The sequence below is a fragment of the Fukomys damarensis genome, unplaced genomic scaffold, assembly GCF_012274545.1.
Source record: "Fukomys damarensis isolate Sample0158 unplaced genomic scaffold, DMR_v1.0_HiC HiC_scaffold_37, whole genome shotgun sequence".
Taxonomy (NCBI): domain Eukaryota; kingdom Metazoa; phylum Chordata; class Mammalia; order Rodentia; family Bathyergidae; genus Fukomys; species Fukomys damarensis.
The window spans coordinates 44,427,420-44,447,316 of NW_022900949.1; the positions used below are offsets into that span (position 1 = coordinate 44,427,420).

The window sequence follows — 19,897 nt, forward strand, 5'->3', positions numbered from 1 at the left end:
TATCCCAAGGAATCTCCCTGTGCCATTACACCCAGATCTCTCTCCATTTCTTTTTTTTAAATCTCCCAACTTACTTGGTTCCATCTGGCCAGCTAGGAGAGAGAAAATTGGTTGGGAACTTCCTGCTCCTTGGTGAATTTTTTTTAAAGACAGGATCTCACTATGCAGTTCAGGTTGGGTTTGAACTTACAATGTAGCCTAGGCTGGTCTCAAACTCACAGTGATCCTCCTGCCTTAGCCTCCTGAGTGCTGGGATTACAAGGGGTGTGCCATGCCCAGTAGCCTTGGTGAATTCTAACCTCAGGCATATGTAACAGTATAGTTTTCTGAAACCAAATATAGCAGGAAACCACCTCCATAAATAAAACTTGATAGGCTCTTACAATATCAAGCTTATGATGGCTACTAAGAAATATAGCCAGACTAGGAAACTGAGAAACTGTCTTTCATTTATAGCTACCTATCACAACTGTGCTCTAATGGACCCCAGGGCAAGTTCTCAGCAGGAGAGTGTATTCCAGAGGGGCTTCTGTAAGAGTATGTGAAATTATGTATATAAAATATGACAGGAGCCTCAATTTTCATTCTACTCCCTGCCTTTCTGGTGGCCTAACCTACATGAAGCTGTACTTCCAGGCACCTACAACCTTGCCCAGCTTAGCAAAAACAGTAATTTTCTGAATTATAGGATTCTATTCAACACATCAAATCTGAAAGTTGTGGCATATCATGAGTTCCTAAAGTTGATAATCAGAACCACTTGAGGAAGGTTAATTTTTTGTTTTACAGGATATGAATTTTGTAATATTTTTAAGTACTGAAGATTGCACCCGGATTCTTCACACTGAGCTACATTCCCATCCTTTTTTTTTCAGATTTCATTTTTATTTTGAGGCAGGGATCTAACTAAGTTGCTAAATTGCCCAGGCTGGATTCAAACTTGAGGTCCACCTGCCCTAACACCCTGGAGTTCTGGGCTTACAGGCATGCCCACCACACTCATCTTGAATTCTGTAGTTTTAAAAGATCCCCAGATGATTTCTGACAATTCTCTATATTTGACAGCCACCAGACATAGATGACCACCTCATCTCTTCACCAATCCTGGCATCACCAAACTCCTTGATTTGAGTACTTTTATTGATGGCAATAGGTTCAGAACATGAGTCCTTGAGAGTCTGAGGTGGAATCCTTGGCTCCTTTCTGCACAACTCTGGCGTTACCAAATGGAAAACTCAATCTAATACATTTGGCAGTTGATGGCCGCAAGACACTATTGTCACAAGATCTCTTTGGTGACATAGCCCTAATTTCAGCTAATCAACAAGATCTAACTGCCCCTGCTAGAGCTCCAGAGTTATATAGAGGCAGCCCAGGGTTCAAGAGCTGCAAAGGCTCCTAAATTAATAAGATGACCTGCTCTGTTTCACACTGTGAAAGATTGTCATCTAGGACTACCTTGGATGACTCCATTTAAAATATTGATATAATTATGAGAGACTCCGAGCATCAGAAATAGGCGATTGTGATGTATATATCCTTCCCTAACTCTAATCCAAATGGGGAGGGACATTATGGCATGGAGTTCATTTTAGGCTGCCTTCCTTGTCCCACATACAAATAAACTATCCTATTTACAAACAGTCTCAAAAATTAGGTTTGTCCTCTCCCCACTTTTGTCCTTCATCATATATACCATCCACTGCCTCAGTGATCACAAGGAAATCATCCCTCTCCATGGAAGAGCCAGCCATACAATCTATTATTTTGGTGGCCTGATTCTATTTTTACTTGGTAGGGTACTAATCAAAGATCTCAAAAAACTTAATCTGGCCTCCCACTTCCCACCTTCTATAGAACATTTGCTTGATTGACCACAAAATCTAGGTTTAAAATCTAGTACCTCCCCCACCAAATATTCCTTCTTCCAGTTGTTAATAGAGTACTCCTCTAGTCAGGAGCTGGTCTAGTTGGAATGGCATTTTGATACAATTCATAGCAAACATCCACTCAAAATGTTACCCTTCACAACACTTAGGAGCTGGTCTATAGGAACTTTATGTCAAATAACATGCCAACAGGCATAGACAATCTCAAATTGGTGGCTTCCATCTGATTCCTCTCTCATTGTTAATGCCCTCACCTATGCCACGGATGAGGACCTATACTAGAACTACTTCCAGATGACAGAAATAATCTGATCCATCATCTGTACTCTAACATCCACGTTCCACATGCCATGACCTGACTTTTGCTATTCTCTGCCAGCTACCAACACCCTGTCCTCTGTCCCTTACTTTGATGCCAAAGGTTGGTGAACCAAGATGGAGATGTAATGGAAATCCAAAGACATCAAAATTAACTCTCACGTTAGGTTCAATGAGGATGGAGTGGCTGGAACAACAGTTACAGAGTTCTGCCTTAAACCTTGGAAGCAGAATACACCAGAAAACATCTAAATGAACAAAGGAAGTTAAAAGAAACACACCAAATGCCTGCCCCTTTAAGCAGGTTAGGCTTACTGTGCATTGTCCCACATACAGCAAAGGAAAAGAGGCAGCCAGCAACCACATGTCCCAGAATTTCCCCATAATATCTTGTCACATACCGACACACAACATTTACTTAGGTATTCCTCTTTGTTTTTTATCACTGAACCATGGTGGAGTACCATATCATTCTTCTGTTACCCCTCACTGCTCATACCCACACCACATGCCTTCCTCTGTCAGGTCATGGGGTTTTACATGGGTTGGGCTGGCCTCATTATTCTGTTTCCCCACTAAGGGGAGAAAGTTGACAGCATATTGGCTTTCAGATTTCCTAATGTTTCTTTCCAGTTTAACATCTTAGATTCAGGATACCTATTATGCCTGGCTATGGATTCCAGGAATGACCTGAACCACAAAGAAACTAATTTCCTTATATCCAGGAAAGCTAAGCTTTCTTATAGCAGCAATTAATATCCATCTGTAGTCTTTTATTAATATGGGTGTAGTGTGTAGGCAGACTTGTCAGGGTGATAGAGGATATCTTTGTCTAGGGGCAAAAGTCATTTATTAAGGGGATATGAAGAGAGATAGGCAGGTGTTCCTTGAATTAATGATAAGAAGGCCCTTAGGAGCTTTTACTAGTAGTATTATTTTAAATGTGGCTGGTTTGGATAGTCTCCGACTTTTCAGAGGATAACTTTTAAATTCCGTCTCAAATCCTGAGCAGAAGGTGACCTTAGGGGAGGCTTTCAAAGGCTTCTGAGTTCCAGGCCTGAGTTTAATTATCTCCCCCAGTTGTGGATTTTGGCAAAGTTACAGAGGTGCTACTGCCCTGCCAGCAAGCTGGCCACTCCTGTAGAGAATGATAAATCATTCTTGATCTGGCCCAAATTCTTGTCCTGTTTCGGAGTTGTCGATCTGTGGGAAGCAAATTAGCGGCACAGGTAGCAAGGCAAGGCGTACGATGTGGGTTATTTTCCAAGCAGGCCATGGCTCTGGCATGCTTTGGTGGTAAGTGGCAGTCCTGGACATGCTTTCAGCACTAGAAGTGGATCCATTAATCCAGGAGCTGGACTGTGAGCAACTCCCTCTTTGAGCCCACTCTTGACAGTGACTCTCAGTTTGGTCACCTTTTCCTGGAATCCATCACTAAGCCCTTAAGCAGAGTGATGCAATTCTACAACTACCCTGGTAAATAGTTTTCAAAGGATATATTTCACGTACTACAGATAGGTCATATATTTTACTGCTAAGCTGTAGCTCACTGGAAATGGCTCTCTTTTTAAGCAGGATTTTAAACCTTTGATATCTCAGCAAAAACTCCTGAAGATGAGAGAATACACATGAACTAGAACAAAGAGGAAAAATATCCAGAAAGCCAGATTTATGAGCTGGAAAATTAGAGGATATCTGTTTAATTTGGCAGAGTCTCCCCCCGCCACGGCTGGCCATCAGCATAATCAGAGACTCCTTGACTCACGGAGTGGAATGCCCCAGCCAGATCTGGACTACATTGTTCCTTTTGTTTTTCTTGGTGTGACCTCCAACTTCAGATTATTTTCTAGCTAGGCCTTGGCTCTGTCTTCAACTTGACTATAGACCTTCATACACCTGGTTGTGGCTCTGGATCCTCCCAGGGTCTTCCTTACAACTCTTTTTTGGCAATGAATCCACGGACTACCTGGTTCAAGCACCCTCAAAACCCACACTCACCTCTTCAGCACCACCTGTAGGCCTGGAGCTCCTTCCTGGCTTGGTCCAACAGTAAATACCTGTTGGGATTTGAAAGGTGCCAGGGAAGTCTCCTTTTCTCAGAATTTACTTCTCCATGGGAGATTTCCTCACATGTTCTTATAAAATTGGCAGCTCCCTCTTAGATGCTCCCACTGTTTAGAATTTGCTGAATTAACTAATTTACTGATGTGGATATTTCTTTGCTCATGATACTTAGTATCATTTAAGGTTTTATAACCCTCTTATCTTATACGAGGCACACTTGTACATGGTAGGTCTTTAATAAATGTTTATTGAATGGATAAATGTTTAGTATCCATGAAAGATGAAAATACATGATGCTCAGTACCCTAAAAATTCTACTTCTATATTTATCTCTACAGAAAATCTCCTTCACGAGTGTTCAAAGATGTTTTTAGAATCATTGTGTGATGATACAACAAATTGGAAACATAAATGTTGGATTAATAAAAGGGATTAATAAATTAATATACATCCATATTCAATGGATGGAATACTATGCAATAATGAACAATAGTAAACTTGATGTTATTAACATTGATTCAAAAACAAAACATTTAGCGAAAAAAGCAAGTCAGTGAATGAGATGCCAAATAGTACAATAATATTTATATAAACATTGAAAACATAGAATTTTAAGTGCTTCTTATAAATATATACATGTAGAGCATAAGCATAAAATATGCATAGGAAAGATACACATTGACATCAGAATTGTGGCTGCGTTTGTAATGAGGTAGTAAATAAGATCAGCATAGAAAGTAAAGGAAACTCTGTTTAATATATTTTCTTTTTAAAATTATGTGAAGTAAATGTGACAAATTAGTAAAAACCGCAAATTCTAGGTAGTCACTGTATATGTGTTTTGTAATAATGCTCTTTTTGTTCATGTTTAAACTATTTTAATAAAAAAAACCAAACAGTTGCCTATATTAACATTTTTCAAAGGCATTCAGGACTCTAGTACAGAAGTCTGCATTTAAAGCCAAGAAGACTTAAGGACATAAATGGACCGAGACATTCAAATGCTCCAGAGACTGGATTATTTTTACAACCCAGCTATTCATCTTCTAGAACAGAAAGTGGTTGCTCTTTAAAGCCAGCCATGGTTATTTGCCAGCAAGAATAATAGTTTGGACCTGTCAGACATCATTTCTCTTAAAGTCAAGTAGTGCCTTTGTGGTTCACATTCTATTACTGCTTTTGTTTTGTAAATTCTGCCACTCTTACAAGCATGAGATTGACATTAAAGCATAATTAAATTTCTGATAACATAAAGTATGTATAGACAATGACAGGAAATTTCTTAAGTGAGTCAAACCAAATGCTTTGTGGTGTTTTCTTATATCCAGGTTCTAGTTAAAGAACTTTGACAATACATCTTTCTTTTTCTTTTTGGTACCAGAGATCAAACTCAGGTCCTTACACTCGTGAGCCAGGCAGTGCAACCACTGAGCTAAATCTCTGGCCCTAACAATATATCTTTTGAGAACATGGGAGCCAACTTGAAGAGCTCCCAAAGAGGACAGCTTTGGTATGAATAAAGGTAGTATCTGTAGGAAGTCTCATATCAAGTACATTCAAATCCTTGAGTTCATCATCACACACAAACACAGGCACAAAAAAGTTGATTGGTCACCTTGGATGAGCCAGTTATTTATCTTAAAATTAGTAAATAAAAGGAACAAATTATTTATCCTGCTTTTGCTGTATGAATTATACCATTATGTAAGCAAATAGTAAAAAAGGCAAACTTTCTTATTACAAATTTTCACCAAATAAATGAGGGAGGAATGCAAAAGTAAGAATACTGCCATTTTGCAACCCTGAAAGAATTAAATCACATGGGCATTAAGCATCATGAGTACTAAGAGCAGAAAAAGCAAGACAACCATAGGCTCCGTGCCCCCAATGAAGTATGCACCACCACTTAGGAAACACTTTGGTAAAAGAAACTTGAATCTGAGTAAGCCTCAAGATCCAAGTACCAACTTGTAAAACACAAAGGGCCTAAGGAACATGTTAAAGGGGAATATAATGAGAAATATTCACTGGGCCAATAGATAGCAGTGATTCTATTACTAATAGTGGAACTCATCCTTCACAATAACCCTCCCCACTCTTGTCTCCCTCACACCAACCAAGAAGGTTTTCAAAGGTAAGTGCAGGTTAATGTGTTTATTTTTCTTTGTATTTTATATTTGCTTTCTTATTTTGTATTGTATTACAGTACTGTGATCATTTTTATGTGAACATTTTTGGGTTGTGGGATGAATCATCTGAGTTTCCATTACTTCTTGTAGGGAAATTTGCTTTGCTATACAAGTACTTTTGATTAAAAGCATGTTTCTAGAATGAATTATGCTTACAAACCAAGGTTTTATTGTATATGCATACATGTGTGCTGTATACTCAAGCATATATGTATGAGAATATGTGCATATACAATGTATATGAGAATATGAAAATATTTATCTGCATAATCTTTACAAAATTGAATACACAGTAATAGTATGTAGTTACAGGGACAGGAAGGAGGGATGAGAAGATGTATGTCAAACCATAAATTTACAATTATATGGAAAGAAATCTACAGCTCTGATAAACAGCATAAGAACTACAGTAATACATTGTATTGTGTACTGAAATTTTTCTAAGAGTAGAGATTAGGTACTCTTACATACAGAAAGGGTAACTATGCAAGGTGAGGAAGATGTTCATCTGCTTGACTGTAGTAATCACTGAACTATATACATGTGTGTCAAAATACATCGCATATCTTAAATATGCGCAGTAAAATTAATTCCTTTTTGTGGTGGTGGAGATTTGGTGTCTGTTTGTTTGATGGTATTGGGGATTGAACACAGGGCCTTTGACTAACCTACATCTCTAACACATTTTTAATTTTGAGACAGCATCTTACTAAATTGCTAAGTTGCCCAGGCTGAATTTGAACTAGCAATCCTCCTGCCTCAAGCTCCTAGAGTGCTGGGATTAGAGGTGTGCACCACCACACCTGGCACTTAATTAGTTTTTAAAAAATGAAATATATTCACACAGATACTATACAGAGAGGTTCATATTAGCTTATTTATAGTAGCAAAATACTGGAAATAACCTCATCTCCTGTGAAAGGTGAATGGATCAACTAACTGAGTATATTTGTACAATAGAATAAAACTTGTCAGTAAAAAGGAATAATGTACAGATACAGACAGTAACATAGTTAAAAATCTCAGAAACATTTCGCTAAGTCACGTATCCTGGACCCCAGAAATGGTTCTACTGAAGAAACTTTACAACAGGCAAAACTGATCTTTAGAGACACAAAGCAGAGCAGGAGCTGCCCGAACACAGAAGTGGTGTGGTGGGGAATCAGCTCCAAAGAGCAGGAGAGAGCTTTTTGGGGTGATGAACCCTTGATTGTGGAGGTGATCGTAAGCGCCTATACATTTGACAAGACTCATGAAACTTAACTTTAATATAAGTACATTTTTATATGTGAATTACATTTCAACGAAGCTATTTCTTAAATTTCCAGAAGAAACTATTTATTGACAATACTTAAAGTATTCAAGATAGAGAAAAATATTTGCCATGCTGTGATTCCCCAGACAGCATTTCTGGGAACAAAGATTTTGAAGAGACACAAAAGCCAGCACAGGGAGAGAAGACAGCATGAGCAAAGTACAAAAAAAAGGAAATTCACACAGTTAATTTTAAAATAGAACAGATAAAAATATTATTACTGTGTTTTTATTCACACAGTTAATTTTAAAGTAGAACAGATAAAAATATTACTGTGTTTTTTAGCTGATTTTTTTAAACAAAATAATATTGCTGAGGATTTGGGCTTTTATTGTTTTCTCAAGATTATTTGGCAACAATAAAACACTTTTTAAAAATTCAACAATTATTAAATATTGCTGCTTTTGAATAATGTTTCTCAAGCCTTTATCTAATGAGTTTCAGAAAGTTGAATGGTTGTGTCTGGTCCTTGACCTACATAGTTTAATTATCCTTATCAACCGACTCAGGAAATTTCACCATGTGCATTGGGGTGCTATAAAGGGGGCTTTGTTCCTTTTGTGAAACTGAGAATTCTCTGCCTTTCCTCCTGACGCAGGATCAAGAATTGGGCTGCATCTTCTCCCACTGCCTGAGACAGAAACCTACTGAGACTAATGACCATGAGAAAAACATCTTGAAATTCCAACAGAAGTCCACATGAGCAGCTCATATATGAAATTCTTTTTAATTATACATGAAATAAGATCTCAGAATCAAATCTGACAGAAAAATAAGTGACTAAGATGAGGTAATTTCTGGACATTTGGAAGACAAGGCTGTCTCTTAAAAATGACCCTCTTGCTGACTAGTAGCCAGGAATCTGTATGAAAATGCCATTCTTGTTACTGTGGATCTTTTAAAAATAATTGATCTTTGAGATCCCTTTGCACACCAATATTTTAACATCCTACACTAGCACTTGAAAATTTGACATTCTTGAGATTAAAATAGGCGCCATACATGTTTTATGTAAACTGCCTAGTGTTATTTTTATGAGTATGTTAAAGAGCAAAGAGCCTTTGAATGGTAAGTGTTCTCTCTAGTTCACCCATCCAAGTAACAGCTTCCCTTTTCTGTCTTTGAGCTTTTTTCTTTTTCAGATCATTCTATTAGTTGTATAAAACTGATGATATCAGATACTCTTTCATGGATGGGTAGATAGATCCATTTTGTGATAGATGCTTTGCATCTATTTAGAAATTCATTTAGGAATCATTCATTCCCCAACCAATCTCTGCTCTTTAAATTGTGTTTTGACCTTGAGCATAAGTTACCTACCACTAGAAAATAGTAATAGGTATGAACAAAATGTTGCTTGCTATAAATTGAGGAAATTAAAATTACCTGATACCGCTATCTTCTTCCAGCTCTGAAGGATATGAAGTTCTGGGAATGTATAACAGTATTCAAACATTTAATAATTAAAACATTTGGCAGAATGAACTTGGTTTGAGGAAAGTGCTGAGCTGTTTTCAGCTTTCACCGAGTTCATTTGCTCCCTGTGTAGGCAGGCTCTTCACCAGGATTGAATTGCAATACCTCACTGTTTTCCTCATTCATTAGTTAAATAAAACAGTTGATACCTGTGCATTTTATATTTGATTTTAACCTTAAAAACTTACCTTTTAAATATATACAACTTTGAATCTCAAGAGAAGTAAATCATTATACCATTGTAGTTCATGATGTATTGTCACTTTTTATTTTGACAATATATTTCATGTTTGTTTTCATAATTTCCTTTCATTTCTATAGCTCACTCTTATTTCCCCCTCCCCCAGCATGAACAACTATTTTAATGTGTATAACGCATATCTTTTTATTTAAATGTCTTCTTGGTGAATGGTGATATTTTGTGCATATGTTTTTAACTGAAGTAAGACACATATTAAGGTATGCTAATTTTAGGTAGAGAGCTGAATGTTTGGGTGGATATATAAAGCTCCATATTATATAAATAGATATAGATGTAGATGTTGCCATGTAATCATTGCTCAGATATAAAATATTTTCAACCCTCTGTAGAGTTCTTTTGGGCCCCTTCCCAGGTAATACCAAAACTACCATTTGTGCAGCTCCTGGAGAGGTAACTACTAATTGGCTTCTGTCTCTATAGATATGTTTTGCCTGTTCTTGAATTTTGTGTTTTCCAGCATATACGATATGCTCTTTTCTCCATCCAGCTTCTTTCATGCATCCCTTTGCCTATAAGATTTATCCATTCTATTGTGTAGAGGAATAGTTGGGTTTTTTTTCTTTCTTTTTTGGACAGACTCTCGCTATGTACTTGAAGCTGGCCTGGAACTCACTATGTAGTCCAGATTGGCCTCAAATTTGCAGTGGTCCTCCTGCTTCAGCCTCCCAAATGCTGGGATTACAAGTGTGGGTCACCATACCCAGTGAGTTGGCCCCTTTTCAATCCTGAGCAGTATTTTAAAAAATCTTTTCTCTCATCAAAGGTGAGAACCCAAGCCATCTTCATCCATACAGTTTACTGTCTATGTCAACATGACTTCCCTGTGCCACTGGTGTCATCCATGTAATTTCAGTATTTTAAGAAATGTTTATGCAGGCAAATAAAAGTTACAAGCCCCTTTAGTATTTCTCCTGGGATCTTCCTGAAAGAAACTCTGTAGGAGAGCGTCAAACACTAATTTACACCCCTCATCCCTAAACCTTTAACTTTTCCTAGCTAGGTTCATCACCCTTACATACAACATATTCTCACCTAGTCCTTACCCTTAAAGACCCATCTTTGAAGCAGACCTCATAATCTCAGCAAACACCCCCACTTCCCTTAATCACTCTGAGGCACTTTAAAAATTATCCAGATAAGTTTTGCTCAGCTTCATCTTCTCAACAAGTGAGCTGGGTTTTAATCTCAGAAGACAACAAGGGCGTTTGGCTTGTTTCTAGTTTCTTGGTTTTTTATGAATAAAACTGCTATGAATATTTTTATACATTTAAAAAATAGACATTCACTTTTTCTTGGAGGGGATTGTGTACTTGTGTTCTAATTTATCTAAATGATGTGTTATATATCTCACTAAAAAGTTCAAACATTATTTTCTTTTTACTTCCCCTTCATCTTTTTTTCTCTCTCTCTCTCACTGAGTTTATTGGTACTTTTTAGGTATGTAGGGATCTTGTACCTTTACATGACAGGTCTTGGTTCTCATTTTTCCCCTTGTCCCTGCCCTCCCTTCACCCCCTTGTCCCCTTCCCATTTACAAACACTTTATTTCAATTTTTTCATTTTCTCATATTCAAATATTTCATCTAAAACCTAGCTTTCTAGTTTTTCTTTTTGTGTGTTTTTTGTTTGTTTGTTTGCTTTTGTTTGTTTTTGTTTTTGATACTAGGGATCAAACTCAGGACCTTGTACTTTTGAAGCAGGCAGCGGAACCACTGAACTAAATCCCCAGCCCTCTAGTTTTTCTTAAAAAATAGAAAGGCCTGTCAATACTGAACCCTCATTCCTTCATTGTCACAGTCGACTGGAGCCGAGTAGCAATTTCCCTCTAGACACTGTGCACTCTCTTTTCTACCTCATTGACACACTTCCCTTCTTTAAGTCACCTGTCTACTCCAGTGGGAAATTTAGTTGGCAATGTTCTAACTACAGGCTTGAGAAAAGCAACTCTTTCAGCTCTTAATGACTCTACTCTACTACAGAAAACTGAAAGTAGGTTTTGCTAGAGAGGGATAGGACCACCGGGGTCTGAGGAATGACGCCTCTCTGGCATTGATGGAGGAAGACAAGCACAGAGAGCAGACGTGACCTAGGATATCTTGATCTAATTTGAAATTTGATCCAGCATCATTGCTTTGCAGAAATATACTGGCAGCAGAGAAATGAGAGGAATAAATACCCAAAACAGCTTAAATTAGTCTTCCTTGCTCATTGTCATCATAAGTACACATTTATGAAACATTTTGCAGTTAGGATGTCACAGATGCAAAAAAAAAAAAAAGTTAAAATAGCTGCCTATTGCTAAATTGAAATAATGTAATTCAGAGACCTTTATGTTTTGAAAAAGAAATTAGTCATTGAAGACCAATACAGCTTTCTTTGTTTTTATGGTAGGTATAGAAAGAGAGCAGGACAGAAATCAAATGACTTTTACACAATCAGTGGGGACCTACTGACTCCAAGGGTTGGGGACAAGACTATACTAATTGAAGAAATCTTTCTTCTTTAGAATTTTTTTCCTCCCCAGCCTGGAAAGAAAGTGTGTTTAGGAAATATGCCTGAGCTTAGTAAATGTCCCTGTTAACAGCAGGAAGTGGTCTGTCTTGTTTTCATACAGGAAATTGCATAAAGGGGGCGCCACTCCTTTCTACCCCTCCACCATCCAGGGGAGGGAGAAATTGACTCTTCACTATCCTTCCTTACAAATTTATAATAAAATTGCCTAACATTTCCATAAACAAAATTTATCTCTATCTGCTTGACCTTTTCCAGCCATGTTCATTGGTGTGTGTGTGTGTGTGTGTGTGTGTGTGTGACCTTGAACCAACCTGCTGTCACACTTGGTCTGCCCATTATGTGGACCAAACCTCAGAAACACTAGCAGAAGGTGAAGCTGACTAATGAGGAGATCGAGGATGCTAGGGGACATCTTTGGAAGCATGGATCTTTTGCTTGTCTCTATAGTTAAAAGAATACTGCCTTCCAAAGGGAAAGGAGGGAGACCCTATATTTGGGTTACATCTGTATGGTTTAACAACCAAATCAAATCATATAAAACATCATTTGTCAAAATGTTTGATGTGCATTAAATAACTCCATCAGATATCAACTGTAAAGATAGATGAAAGGCCTTTTCATGCTAGGCTAATTGTTTGCTGCCCAGAGAAACTTTGGGATTTGCAGGTAACACTTTATTTCCAGGATTTAATAGTGTGTGAATCTCAATTATTTAGACCAGAAACTGCTGCTATTAGCACCCTCCCTTGATGGACCAAGAGAGTCCATCAAGCTACAGAATAGCTGAAATTGGAATTTTTGATCTCTAGGCAGCGTCTCTTTCTCTGATCCCCTGATATTTATTAGTTCCTACTCCTCCTACTCCATCTCTAAGATTCAGCCCATCAGTCAACTTGTACCCTCATATTTTAAACCACAGATTTGTCTTTTAGTTGGTCAGGAGTCTCCTCTGTCTTGGCGCACATTCCGAGTGTCAGTTTGTTAGCCTGGCTTCCCTGGGTTTCCTTATGAGATTTGTTTCAACAAGCAGCCAGGTTGAGTTTCTTGCGTCCTATGTAAATGTTGGAAAACATTCAAATGAAAAAGCATCTCCAGATATTCCTTCAACCCAAATTAGAGGTCCTTGGCCCTTTTTATAATTTTTGTTTTTGTTTAAAAACTTTATTGACAGTTTTCTTTATGCCACATGCAGTGCTAAATGTTAGTTTGGTCACTACCTCATTGAACTGGCAATATCTAAGGATGTATCCTCCACAGCCTGGTCTTTGGAATCATTCAGGAATCATTTACATCTTTAAAATGTGAGTCATAAGAGAAGTTTATTTATGTGAGTCATAAGAGAAGTTTATTAAGTACTTCAGTCATCAGCTCCAGTGGACTAAAATAAAGCTAGACCTTACCTGATGAATGTGTGGAAAACGTTAAGAACATAAAATATATTTAGGAGATATTAGAAAGGTATCATAGAGAGAATTAGGTTTAATGCCCTCCATTTTCTGTGTAATAATCCGTAGCTGCCAGTCTTCCAAAGCTCATCGGTCTTAGCAGGACAAGGTATTTCTTGAGGTCATAACCACACTTAAACCTTTACATTGTGCACTATGGTTTCTTAAGTTTTTTGACCTGCTCTATCTGGGGAGTCAGCCCAGTGGTAGCTTCCCTGTAGAAGTAAAGGAGATCTTTGGGCCCCAGGCCAAGCAGCCCACTGGAGTGAGAATTCATCAGAACTACAGTCTCTCTGGCAATTAGCTCTGCCACTTTATGAGAGTCACGGATTCTTGGAGCCTCTTTTGACAAAATGTAAAATTAAGGGAGAGGTCTCAATGGTCTAAGTCTTTTCAGATCTGACATTTCATCAACTCAGTAAGCTTTTATCAAAATTTATGCAGTTACTGAACTGAAATTCCTTTAGGAGCCAGGCAAAACCACGAAGTGGCTAAATGTGGTGGTGAAGATGAAGGAAATCTCGGAGAGGGGGACTGTAACACAAACTTCAGCAATCCTCACTACACTCTTCATTCTCAGGTGTGGACGGCAGATGTTTTGTCATCCTGGCTAAAGTGTTATATAAACACAGCCCAGAGACAGTGCTCCCTTTCCAATCACAGTGGCGGCCCTAATCCCCTCCATGATGTAAACCCTGGAGCTGCAGCTGGCAAAGACTAAGCATTGGGAATAGGAGCTGTGGCAGACTAGAGGGCAGTTAACCTACTTGTAGTGGATTTCGTTGGTGAGTGCAGAGGTTTCTTCACATCACTTTTGCCTGCTCTGCACTCAGCCCCCAGTTCCTACCTGCTTTACAGCTACATTTCACCCCTATAATTTTGAGAGTTTTGTTCTTGGCCCTGGGGTCAGTCACTGATAATGGCAGCAGAAGCATCTGAACATTACACCCTCCTGTCTTCCTGTCCACCAATAGCCAATGGAATGGGAATGAAAAGACTACTTCCTGCCCTGGCGTGATTCTATCCTGCAAGTCTGTTCTCTGGGGGCAGTAACTGTTTATTTCCACCCGCATCCTCTCCCACCTAAGTGCATGCCACAGCTCCATGGAAGATTTGATGGATATCAACATTAGCCCCTGAGGCCCTAGAACTATCTTTTTGGTTGTGAACTAAAGGCCAACAATGATTATCATTTTAAGGTGGATAATGATGAAAATGAGTGCCAGTTGTCATTAAGAATGGTCAGTTTAGGGGCTGGTGCAAAGCATGAATTACACAGTGTGGAAGCCAATTAAAGTAACACTGGCAACTTTGAAAGTATCTGTACAGCCAACAGTTTCCCTTGGGGGCTTTGAAATTATACCACCTGTTGTCTTAAGGTTGAAGTGTGGTTCAGGGCCTGTGCATATTAATGGACAGCGCTTAGTAGCTGTGGAGGAAGATGCAGAATTACATGAGGAGGAAGAAGAGGACGTAAAACTCTTAAGTATATTTGGAAAGCAATCTGCCCCTGAAAATGGTAGCAAGGTTCCACAGAAAAAAAGTAAAGTAAAACTAGCTGATGATGAAGATGATGATGATGACAATGACGATGATGACGAAGATGATGATGATGATGAGGAGGAAACTAAGAGAAGTCTCCAGTGAAGAAGTGGATATGAGATACTCCAGCCAAAAGTGCACAAAAATCAAACCAGAACAGAAAAGACTCAAAACCATCAACAACAAGATCAAAAGGCCAAGACCTTCGAAAACAAGACTCCTAAAATACCCAAAGGAGACATTAAAGATAATAAAGTCAAAATGCAAGCAAGTGTAGAAAAAGGTGCTTCTTATCCCAAAGTGGAAGCCAAGTTCATCGATTATGTGAAACATTCCTTCCAGATGACTGACTAGGAGGCCATTGAAGATCTCTGGCAGCGCAGGAAGTCTCTTTAAGAAAGCACTTTAAACAGTTTGTTAAAATTTTCCACCTTATTTCACTTCTGTAACAGTTGATATCTGGCTATCCTTTAAATAATGCAAAGTGAGAACTTTTCCTACCGTGTTTGATAAATGTTGTCCAGGTTCCATTGCCAAGAATGTGTTGTCCAAAATGTCTGTTTAATTTTTTAAATATGGAGCTCCACCCTTTGCTTGGTTTTAAATATGTATGGAATGTTATGATAGAACACAGTAGTAATGGTGGTCAGACATGGAGATGGTGGGAAAACAAAAATATACATGTGAAATAAATTCAGTATTTTAATTAAAAAACCCACTTCCTTTAACTGTATGCAAGATAAACTCTGGGATTTATGTTTCAGCACTCCGTGTGCATTTGGGCTGAATCTGGGACTTCACTTAGAGACATCTGCTTTCTGGGCTTCTCCCCTTCCTCATCCTGCTTCCCCAACACTCTTGCCAATCTCTGCTTGCTTAATAAATCACTTGGGCCCAAATCTTTGGCTCAAAGTGTGCTCTGGGAGAACCTGACCTACAAGACTGTCTAAATGAATTCATACCCAGTTTTTCTTTTAAAAAAAGGTCACCATCTGTTAAGTGAAATTGATATGAGAGAGACAAATTTAGCCAATAAGCTACGAGTTTACAATCTCTTACCTAATCTAAGAAAGAAACTTTATTTGCAGCCAATTAAAGAGAAAAGGGAACTTGACAAGAGTTTGAAAAATTTAACAAAAATGTCGAGTCTCCAGAGGCTTATATATCAAATGCCTATAGCTATTGTGAGTTCTTAGGTTTCCTAACACATTCAGTTCTTACTGTTCTATATATCAACACCTGCTGCTGTAAAATTGGAGAGCAGAAGCAGAGTGAGGTAATTCCTGGGCTGGTTTATGATGCACAGTAGAAATCACTTAGGCTTCATATTTTTAAGACTTTGTGGTGTTTTTTGTACTAATAATGTCTAACATTTGTTTAATGTAATATAGCTTCCAAATTGCTTTCCAGTATATGCTTCTGTTCAGTGCCTACACTGTGTCTGTGAGAAGTGCTATTATCCCTGTCTCACAGAACAGGAAAAAAAAGAAAAAAGCTTTGGAAACTGCAAATCAGATAAATAGAACTGTAAATCATGGATATTTTTCTAGCATATAGAGAGTTAGGTGAACAAAAGTGGTGATTCCAAATCAGATAGTATGAGAAGAGCATGTAAGAATTGAGATAAACAGAATTCAAAGGGAATAATACAATGATGGGAACTTTGCAAGAAAAGTACAAAGAAAGTAACACTACAAAGAATTGGAAACAGGAGCAAAATTGAAAAAAAGACAGAAAGCAATGCGGTCCATAAGAAAGGTGGAAAGGTAGACAAAGTGGAGGTGGGTGAAAACCTCTCAAAAAGAGAAATGGGAAGCAGCAGAGAAAAACTAGAACCGAGTCTGAGAGGGTCAGCTTTGAGAGTGACAAAAGCTGTAAACATTACAGGTCGATAGGTAAGCACTATGTCAAGATGGTCCCAACCCAGATAAGAAGGAAGTACAGAGAGCTGTCTGGCCTGAGAGAGGCAGACAGCTAACAGTCTGGACACAGCCTGGGCCAGGTCCGGCATGGAGAGGTCTGGCAATGGGCAGCAGACAGAAGCAAGCAGCAGAGCCTGCGAGCTGGTGAGAAGGCCAAGAGTGCATTGCAAGCCAGGATCAGGCAGTCCCAACATGAGGTCCTGAGGAGTCCATACCAAACATGTATTCCAAAAAGTTAGATGTTGGAGGCAAGAACTATACCTTGGGGAAGCAGGAAGTGATGTCGAAACATAGTGAATCCAAGGCAAAGGAGATCAAGTCTGAGTGCAGGTGGACAGATAGCTGCTCTCGTGTCATAATTTTTCCTGTTTGCTGGTTAATTTGATCCAAGAACCTGAAGTCAGCTTTGAAAGTGTGAAGCATAGTCCTTAGAACTACAGTGTCCTAGAGAAGTTCAAATCCTGGTTCTGGTACCTGGTAGTTGTGTGACCTTTCTGCACATGGATTCCCCCAGCTATACAATGCTATCATCTTCATCGAGTTGTTATAGTTAAGGTACTGAGTTAAAGTGGCTAGAAGAGTAGTTAATATGTGGCACACATTATATAGATATTGGCTGTTATTTAGGGTGGAGACTGCAGCTGGTATGGGGGAAGGGGATTTGTGGCCAAGAAACCAAGCAAGTTTTTACAAATGAGGAGTAGAAAAAACACCTCACCAAATAATGTAGTATCTTACTGAAGACTGTTGGATTTGGAAAGGGGTTGCCCACACAGATGAAAAATCAGTCAGAATTTAATAGATTTATTTTCCTCGTGGCCTTGTATCCTCGCTATGTTGAGAACCCATGCCCCTCTTTACAAGCCTTTGAAAGGCCAAGAATTTGACAATATGCTTGCTCTTTGTCAGCCTTTTGTCTTTAATTGTTCTTTGCAAACACCGGGAACCTGAGTTTTATTAACAGCACGAGTCCCATAGACCAAGACATTTTCCTCAGTCCTACAACCTCCAACCTGGAAGAAGATGTGCCTCCAAGTTGGGAAAGGATGAAACTATGATTTTTAAGGGCATGTGTCTTCCACATGGAGATAGCTTTTGTGATGCAGGAGTGGACACAGAGAGAGTAAGCGTTTGCTGAATTATTATTGTACATGTATAAGTCAGTTACAAAAGCTCTTGGTCACAAGCCTTTACTTGGCAGAGAAAAAGAAAGCCCATGCATTGAGCTTTAAAAGAAGACTGATGTGAAGAAACACAACAGTGACAGGAATGCTTAAATATTTAGGAACAGCAGGGTACTGGAGGATCACACAGGATGATGATTTAATATTGATCCAACACTAATTCTGAAGCCCATGCCTGGCATGTGATGAACTATGTTAATCACATTTATACCACACATGAACTTTCTTGCTACAGGCATGTTTCAAATGCTAACATCATAAGCTTTTTGAAGGAAAATTAGTAAATGGTTCAGCTTTCTATTATGTGTAATATAATAGCAAGCCATGCATAAAGTAGAATTAAAATATTAATTTTCCAGGAGTTATGGGAGTTTCAAGTTTTATTTCTATAGAAATTTAGCACCCCCTAAAAATGAACTCCAGCTGTTGTGATGGTTTCAGTAAAATTACCCAAAAACCTTTTCTTCTTTTTTTTTTCTTGCAGACTGTGTAGGTTCTGCCTGATGCTGGAATAGGGCACAGCTAAATGAAAAGTAGCAATCTCATTTGCTGGAACCATTTTCTCAGCCTGAAAGATAATGGCAGAAAGAATCCAGCATGAGAAAAGGATTTGAAAATAAACTAAAAACCAATATGTGCACCTGCTGAGAATCATAATGAATGATGTGAAGATGGGCTAGTCAGACATGATCCTCAGTAAACAAATACTCAAGAAGGCTCATGCAGAAATGTATGCCATTAGATGTGGCAAGAGATCCAAGTTAAATGGAACTCAGGACTGCCATTCCTGATAATGTCTGTGGCCCATATGGGGAACAAGAAACATAAATTTGAAAATGAGGCAAAGCGTCAGAAAGGATGGCCTCTGTATGTCCATTAGGACTCCTGCTGCAATAATAGAAAATCAGTTTAAATAACACAAGAGATTTGAGCACATCTATTCCATAGATTGTCTGGACTACAGATAGTTGGTTTGATTGTTGATCCTAATTTCTTCTGTTTTTTAAATTTTTCCTTCTCTTTTTCTGGTTTTCCTTATAGTCCTGAAATGGCTGCCACAGTTCCAGTATTCACATCTGCATATCATAATGGCCATTCTGAAGAAGAATATATTTCCCAACAATTCAAACAAGAGTCTTAAAAATTCACTCTGATGCTTTTTCCACAGCTACCTGAGTGATGGGTATGTTCATCAACACATTGGGATCTACCCTGGAACTAGAGGAAGGGAGAACTACCCTTCTCAAAATTCTTGGGTCTACTTGAAAGAGGGATGGATACGCAGAGGACAATCTGGGTGCTGTCAAGAAAGGGAAGTGGGGATGGGAATTGTGTAGAAATCACCCACATCTGTTCAGGACAATCTCTCCTGGAATTGGTTCTAAGGTTTTACAGTTAAAATGTTAATTATTCTGTGGAGCCTAATCTTTTGTTAAAAATGAAACTAATTGATTTTTCTTCTATTTAGAATGAAGCTGGAGAGGCACAAAATTTTTTTGGTCCTCATAACACCTGTTCATATATTTGAAGAGAGCTATTAGATAGTGCTTTCCATTGTCATATATTTTAAATAACTTGAATTCTTTTTTATCTTAAAACTTGCTTGAGTCAGGTGTAGTAAGGCACACTCAGCATGTGGGGGGCGGAGGCAGGAGGATTACTGAGAGTTCAAGACCAGTCTGTGCTACATAATGAATTCAAGGCCAGCCTGAACTACAGTGAGACCCTATCTCAACAAACAAACAAAAATTCTTTTTGCTTGAGAATGACCTATTTT

At 38.5% G+C, this 19,897-nt stretch overlaps 1 pseudogene; it reads left to right on the forward strand.

The window, feature by feature from the left end:
- The first annotated feature begins 14,166 nt into the window (after nucleotides 1–14,166).
- LOC104863130 lies at nucleotides 14,167–15,410 on the forward strand (annotated as a pseudogene).
- The last annotated feature ends 4,487 nt before the right edge of the window (nucleotides 15,411–19,897 follow it).